The sequence below is a fragment of the Somniosus microcephalus genome, chromosome 6 (assembly GCF_052327205.1).
Source record: "Somniosus microcephalus isolate GS21.2 chromosome 6, FLI_Smic_1.0, whole genome shotgun sequence".
In the NCBI taxonomy this organism is placed as follows: Eukaryota; Metazoa; Chordata; class Chondrichthyes; order Squaliformes; family Somniosidae; genus Somniosus; species Somniosus microcephalus.
In genome coordinates, this window is record NC_140992.1 from 88,928,331 (window position 1) to 88,936,317 (window position 7,987).

Here is a 7,987-nt window from a genome sequence, read left to right on the forward strand (position 1 = left end):
AGTGGGGAAAATGTTAGAGTTCATTATAAAAGATGTAACAGCAGAGCACTTGGAAAATAGTGACAGGATCGGACAAAGTCAACATGGATTTACAAAAGGTAAATCGTGCTTGACTAACCTACTGGAATTTTTTGAGGATGTAACTGGTAGAATAGATAAGGGAGAACCAGAGGATGTGGTGTACTTGGACTTTCAGAAGGCTTTCGATAAGGTCCCGCATAAGAGATTAGCGTGTAAAGTTAAGGCACATGGGATTGGGGGCAAGGTACTGACTTGGATAGAGAACTGGTTGGCAGACAGGAAGCAAAGAGTTGGAATAAACGGGTCTTTTTCTGAGTGGCAGGCAGTGACTAGTGGGGTACCGCAGGGACCGGTCCTAGGACCCCACCTATTCACAATATATATTAATGATTTAGATGAGGGAACTAGATGTAATATCTCCAAGTTTGCAGATGACACAAAGCTGGGTGGGCGTGTGTGCTGTGAGGAGGATGCAGAGAAACTCCTGTATGATTTGGACAGGTTGGGTGATAAATGCGAGGTTATCCACTTTGGTGGCAAAAACAGGAAGGCAGATTATTATCTGAACGGCAATAGATTGGGAGAAGGGGAAGTGCAATGAGACCTGGGTGTCCTTGTGCACCAGTCGCTGAAGGTAAGCATGCAGGTGCAGCAGGCGGTTAAGAAGGCAAATGGTATGTTGGCCTTCGTAGCGAGAGGGTTCGAATACAGGAACAAGGATGTCTTGCTGCAGTTGTACAGGGCCTTCGTGAGACCACACCTTGAGTATTGTGTGCAGTTTTGGTCGCCTTATCTGAGGAAGGATGTTCTTTCCTTGGAGGAGTGCAGCGAAGATTCACCAGAGTGATACCTAGGATGGCAGGAATGACATATGAGGAGAAATTGGGTCGATTGGGCTTATACTCGCTGGAGTTTAGAAGAATGAGAGGGGATCTCATTGAAACTTATAAAATTCTAACAGGACTAGACAGACTAGATGCAGGAAGGATGTTCCCGATGGCGGGGGAGTCCAGAACCAGGGATCACAGTCTAAAGATAAGGGGTAAGCCATTTAGGACAGAGATGAGGAGGAATTTCTTCACCCAGAGAGTGGTGAACCTGTGGAATTCTCTACCAGAGAAGGCAGTTGTGGCCAATTCATTTAATATATTCAAGAAGGAGTTAGATATATTTCTTAAGGCTAAAGGGATCAAGGGATATGGGGAGAAGGCAGGGACAGGGTACTGAATTTGGATGATCAGCCATGATCTCATTGAATGGCAGAGCAGGCTCGAGGGGCCAAATGGCCTACTCCTGCTCCTATCTTCGATGTTTCTATGTATCCAGGTTCTGCGGGTTGCTGATAAGGAGTTGACCTCCTCTGCCACTTGCAGCCACACAGCCTTGGTCTGCTGGGGAGGCTTCTTCCTCCCTGATGAAGGGAAGAGCACCTCCTTTTGAGTTCTTGCTCCCTCCACTAAAGCCTGCAGGGCAACATCGTCAAATCTTGGAGCAGACCTAGGTCTTTCACTGGCCATTCTGCCTCCAGGTCCCTGTAGCAGCAAAGGCCAAAAGGTTGGCAGTCTGCAGAAGAAGCAAGACTTGTTGCAGACCTTAAATGCAGCAGCAATGATGACGTCATCGGAGGCGACTTTCAGACTGGAAAAATTCATTTCCCATGGGTTCCCACATGCTGGAACTCAATTGGCCAATTAAGTTAAATTGGCATCAATCTCCCACATCGATTTAGTTCTTGTGGATAACACGAAATGCGGATTACACGACCCCAACCCGCCCTGAATTAAAATCCAGCCCATAGAGTCATAAGGGTAAAAATTGGATAGCACCCCCCTTGGGGCGCTACCTTTGTTGGGGCGCTAGTTTTAGCACCCCAAAAAAGTTAGCGCCCCCACGGCCGATTTTCCCAGGTAGCACCCCGAGAGGGAAGCGGGGCGTTACTGGAAGACCTGCGTCACTCTTGGGGTGTTGCGAGCCAATATCGCGGTGTTATGTTCCGCGGAACTGCAGGCCTTCCTCTCCCTTATTGAAGGGGAGGGGCCTGGCGCTGCGCATCCCGGCACCCAGCTGGGTCACCAGGGATCGGGAGTGCCGGCGTGCCGGGCTCACGGAGAGCAGCCAGCAACCCGTGGGGGTGCCTCACGGGGGCCGGGGACAGCAACGGGGGCAGGTGCTGACAGGCGGCCAGCAACAAAAATGGCCGCCTGACACCTCCCCTTTAAGTAGCGCCGCCCCGGCCGCAGGTAGGCCCCCTGACCCCAGCGGATATAGCGTCCGGCAATAAGTCGGGGGGCGCTACCCAATATTACAGTCGGGGCGCGAGCGGGCACTAGTTGATTTGCGCCCCATTAGTGCCCTCTTAGGGTGCTAATGGAAGGCGCAAATCAATCGACTTTGGCCCCCATTGAGTCATAACGGCACAGAAGGAGGCCATTCGGCCCATTGAGTCCATGCCGGCTCTCTGTACAGCAATCCAGTCAGTTCCATTCCCCCGCTCTATCCCCGTAGCCCTGCAAGTTTATTTCCCTCAAGTGCCTATCCAGTCTTCCCTTGAAAACATTGAGTGTCTCCGCTTCCACCACTTCCGTTGGCAGCGAATTCCAGGTCATCACCACTCGCTACATAAAAAAGTTTTCCCTCACGTCCCCCTTGTGTCTCTTGCCCAAAACCTTAAATCTGTGTCCCCGAGTCCTTGTACCATCAACTAGTGGGAACAGCCTCTCCCCGTCTAGCCTATCCAAACCTGTCATAATCTTGTACACCTCTATCAAATCACCCCTCAACCTCCTTTGCTCTAATGAAAACAAATCCAGCTTCTCCAACCTGTCCTTGTAGCTAAGATTCCCCCATTCCAGGAACCATTCTGGTAAATCTCCTCTGCACCCTATCAAGGGCCTTCACATCCTTTATAAAGTGTGGTGACCAGAACTGGACGCAATACTCCAGTTGTGGCCTAACCAGCGCTTTATAAAGGTTCAGCATAATTTCTCTACTTTTGTACTCAATACCTCTATTTAGGAAGCCCAAGATCCCATATGCTTTGTTAACCACTCTCTCAATATGTCCTGCCACCTTCAGGGACCTATACACATTAATTCCCAGGTCCCTCTGTCCCTGCACACTCTTTAAAACTGTACCATTAAGTGTATATTGTCTCTCCCTGTTCCTTCTGCCAAAATGCATCACCTCACACTTCTCTGTATTAAATTCCATCTGCCACTTGTCTGCCCATTCTGCTAGCCTTTCTATGTCCTATTGCAGTTGATTGGTATCATCATCACTGTTTGCCACACCCCCAAATTTGGTGTCATCGGCAAATTTAGAAATTCTACTCTGTATTCCAATATCCAGGTCATTTATATATATATCAAAAAAAAAGCAGTGGCCCCAGCACTGACCCTTGGGGAACACCACTGTCTACCATCCTCCAGCCTGAAAAACAGCCATTTACCACAACTCGCTGTTTTCTATACCTTAAGTCAATTCCTTATCCAAGCTGCCACTGACCCACCTATTCCATGAGCCTCAATTTTGTTAACCAGCCTTCTATGTGGTACTTTGTCAAACGCCTTCCAAAAATCCATGTAGACAACATCCATTGCATTCCCTTCATCAATCCTCTCTGTTACTTCATCAAAAAATTCAATTAGATTAGTCAAACACGATCTGCCTTTTACAAATCCATGTTGGCTCTCCTTAATTAGCTTAAACCTCTCCAAGTGCCTGTTAAATTTTTCCTTGATTATTGTTTCTAAAACTTTACCCACCACTGATGTTAAACTGGCCTGTAGTTACTAGGATTGTCCTTACACCCTTTCTTGAACAATGGTGTCACATTTGCCACTTTCCAATCCTCAGGCACCTCCCCCACATCTAGGGAAGCTATCTCCTCCCCCAATTCACTTAGCAACCTGGGATGCGAACTTCTATGTAATTATGTGGAACCTTGTCGAATGCCTTCTGAAAGTCCATATAAATAACATCCATAACACTCCCTTTATCTACCATGTTAGTGACCTCCTCAAAATATTCAACTAGGTTCATTAGACATGACTTACCCTTTATAAATCTGTGCTGGCTCTCTCTGATCAGCTCATATTTGACCAAATGCTCAGTCACTCTGTCCTTAATAACAGATTCTAGTAACTTCATCACAACAGACATAGGCCTAGTTTATCTCTCCTACCCTTTTTAAATAATGGAGTGACATTGGCAATTTTCCAATCCAAAGGGACAAGTCCTGAGTCGAGAGTGTTTTGGAAAATCATGATTAGAGCATCAACAATTTCCTCACCTACTTATTTTGATACGCTGAGATGGAAATCATTGGGTCCTGCAGATTTGTCTATTTTTAATCTCATTAGTTTTTCCATCACTATTTTGTAACTTGTATTGAATCCAGGTAGTTCCCCCTCTTGATTTATTTTTATTTTTCCTAATTGTTCCTGGTAGTTTATCCTCATCCTCTACTGCGAAAGCTATCATCGGCTGCAGCTTTTAAACATAAAAGCACTTTCATGTGATCTCAATCAGCGCAGCATCTCCAGATAAAAGAGGGCAAAATAAGCCAAGTTTCTAAGTACTACTGATATGCATGTACTAAAAAGAACATGTTTGTGGCTGTCGGGTAAGGACAAGTTTGAGCCAACTGCTGCCATCCATATCCTACAGACACCCTCTTCGCTAGACACACACATAAAGAATGGCCATTTGGACAGGACCATAAAGTCGGCTAGTGCCATGTAACTTTATGATAGCACGAGTGACTGCCTTTCAGAGTGGAAGGCAGCATAAGGGATAGAATTGGAAGGAAACGTAGATTTCACGGTCAGCTCTGGAAATATAATTGACTGGTGAAATGACTTAAACTAACAGAACATAGAAGTTAATTTAGATTATATATTGCCTGTGTAAGTACTGCAGATTACTCCTGTCAAAATCTCTATTTTCATCAAGAGAATTCTGGTATAAAATTTTAAAAAACACAGAGGCAGTCAATGGAATGCCTTGCTTTGAACCATTAGGCTTCTGGGCTAAACCCTAAAAGAGCAACAGTGCTAAAACTGGGTTTCTAAATTAAACTGTTGTACCAGAGACAGATGATGGAGAATACCTTTGAAAGCACTTATATTTTAAAGTCCTGCAGCATCTTAAAGGGGCAGGTATCCTGACTTTGGAAAATTGGCCCTATTCTCTGAGTAGGACATCAAGACCTTTTGAGAAGAAGTGAGATGGAGGAGGGGTTCTTTTTTGACGCTGCAGGCCCTAAAGATGATCAGACCAGGGGAATGGAAAAAGATGATCACGATTGTTATTGGGGCCATTGCTGTCTTATGTAATAATTCATCAGAGGAAAGGGATAAATGGGTCATCACGTTCAGCACTGGCCGATATTGGTACAGTGGGTTTGGCCATGTATGGGGCAAATGACTTTGTGCATTGGGACTATAATGGATTTTGAATACAAGCATGGACAACAGACTGCTAATTGTGCATGATTTTGTCATGTGGGCACTTGGGAGGATCCTAACGTGTTGAGTGCAAAGGTAACCTTCACCATCACTGGCAATGTTGTATCTGTGGTGGAGCATGACTGGAGGTCTGCCTGAAGTGCACGACACAACTGTCCCCATTTGTCTACTGAAGCATTGCCTCCTAATGTACTGTTCCTCAAACAAACTGAGGTACAATTGCCTCTGGTTTTATTTTATGGCTTTGAGGAGAGTTGACGGTGTGTGTTAAATTATCCTGTGGTGTAACGTGACCTACTTAGCATTCTCCCTTTATTCATCCTCCTTCTGCAGGAAACTTAAGTACAGTGAGATTCTCATGTGGAACTGTATAATGATACTTGAAATCAAAGTAGAAAGAAATGGGGAGTGCAGCTTTAACAAAATCTATATTCTCTTTATACTTGATTTTGGCCACCCGTTCTCAACAATGTATTTCCCATAAAAAGCACGAAGTCCGTGTGCTGTCATGAGCAAGTACTTGTACTGTTTATCACTATAATAAATATTAGGTTATTCTACATCTGACCTGAAGTGGTCAAGCAGCATAAAATGGGTGGGGAAATCAGTGTTCCTGATTTCCAACCATACTTCCAGTCTCCCTGCATTGACTTCATACTGCTGCTTCTTGCTTAAAACAGTGGAAAATGGAAGCTTTAGTGTCCAGAATGCAAAGTGTTCCATTCCCCAGCACTAGCATTCCTCACTTTAACAACATTCACAAAAACCCCAGCTGGTTTCCATTATGTAGGCAATGGTGCCTTCTTGCAGTTAATTTTGATGTGGACTTTACAGCTGAATGTTTGGATCACGTAGCTGCTGTTTGCACTATAAATAGCATGAATTCAAAAAGGCAAAAAAATATGGTGTGTTTCTGAAAGATAAAGGTTATCGACATGGTTTTCAAATTTCAAAAGAATCTTGTGCATTAAACAGAGACAACAAACAACAGTGATTGATCTGTAATAAAAACAGAATATGTTTGAAATACACAGGAGGAGGTCAGTCGACATCTGTGGGGAAAAGGCAGGTTATGACCTATTGGATGTGTTTGCAGGTCATTTAACATATTCATGCTCTGTGATTAGTGTATCTCTTAGTTCTCTCTCAGGCTAGTTTTCCCTCTGCATCTTTCCCTTTGAAATGGTTCTTCTCATTTTGTGCTTTCATGCAGCATTTCATCCCTCAAAGTCTGCAATGCTGAAATCTAATTTCTTAATACTTTTTTTTATGATCTGTTCCATTCTCAATTCAACCTTAAAATTGACAACTTTATGATCTCTCAACTCAAATGTTGCCTTACCTCAACTTTGTCGCTGCTTCCTCATTAGTCGGAGCAGAGCCAAAACTAGATTCCTCCTTGTGAGTTCCTTCACCTGCTACTTAGAAAAAGGATTCTTGAAGTAATTCAATAAACTCCCTCACACATACATATTGTCCCTATTGTAAGTCCCAAGCACTAATCTTTTGTATGGCCTCCCACAGCAGTAGATCCACCTCCTTGTTTTATCCTGCGATGGCCTGTAACATGTGTTTGTCACTAACTTCCCTCCCCCCACACCCCCATTTATCTATCTTCCAGATCCACCCAAAGAGACTATGGGCTCGATTTTTATAGAGGAGGCGGATTGAGGGCGGGCCCGCTGCTCGGCAGCTTTCGGACCCGCTCCCGGATGCCTTCGGCCCGCAGTTCCGATTTTTGCTTCATTGGCCTTGTTACGGCCGACGTGCAGGTCCCTCCGGGCAATTGCTTGGATTCATCTGATGACGCATTTCGGAGTAAAAATTTAAAGGGGCCATGTCCCCTTTGCAAAAAATGTCACTGGGATGGCTTGGTTCTGTTTTTCTAGAAAGGGGAGTTGACAGCGGCTGGTGTGAACACAAATAATGGACTGAAATTGCTGATCATATTATTCCAGAAAGACATTTATGAATTTTTAATCTATCAATGTAGTATGTGACTAAGAAATGAAAAATATGCCAGATGTGCTCCAATCATTGGCTTAGTAAAATTAATGCTTTTTTCGCTTAAAGGCTGCTGCAGGAATGGCAGCCCCAAAATCTAAGGCTGCAGCCAGGTTCAAGGAGGGCTCTCTCCATGCTCTTGTGGAGGGAGTTAGAGGATGTCAGGAGGTCCTCTTCCCTGGAAACGGAAGGAGGAGGCCTCCTCAGCAAACTACAAATTGCTGAGGAGGTGTGTTTGAGGTCTGTGTGCACACGCACATGGGTTCAGTATCAAAAAAGGTTTAATGATCTGCTGAGATCACCTAAAGTGTGGCCTCTGCATTCTGGGATATGGAAGTTCAAGAGTGAATGGCGTGTAGCATGTTGGTGGTGACACTGAGCGCTTTAGTAGACAGATAATGCCTGGGGTTTTGAGGATGTCGGACTTATATTCATCTCCATGTGCCAGCCACCTGTGGTTGAAGCATTAGATTACGCGAATCTGGCATGGATGA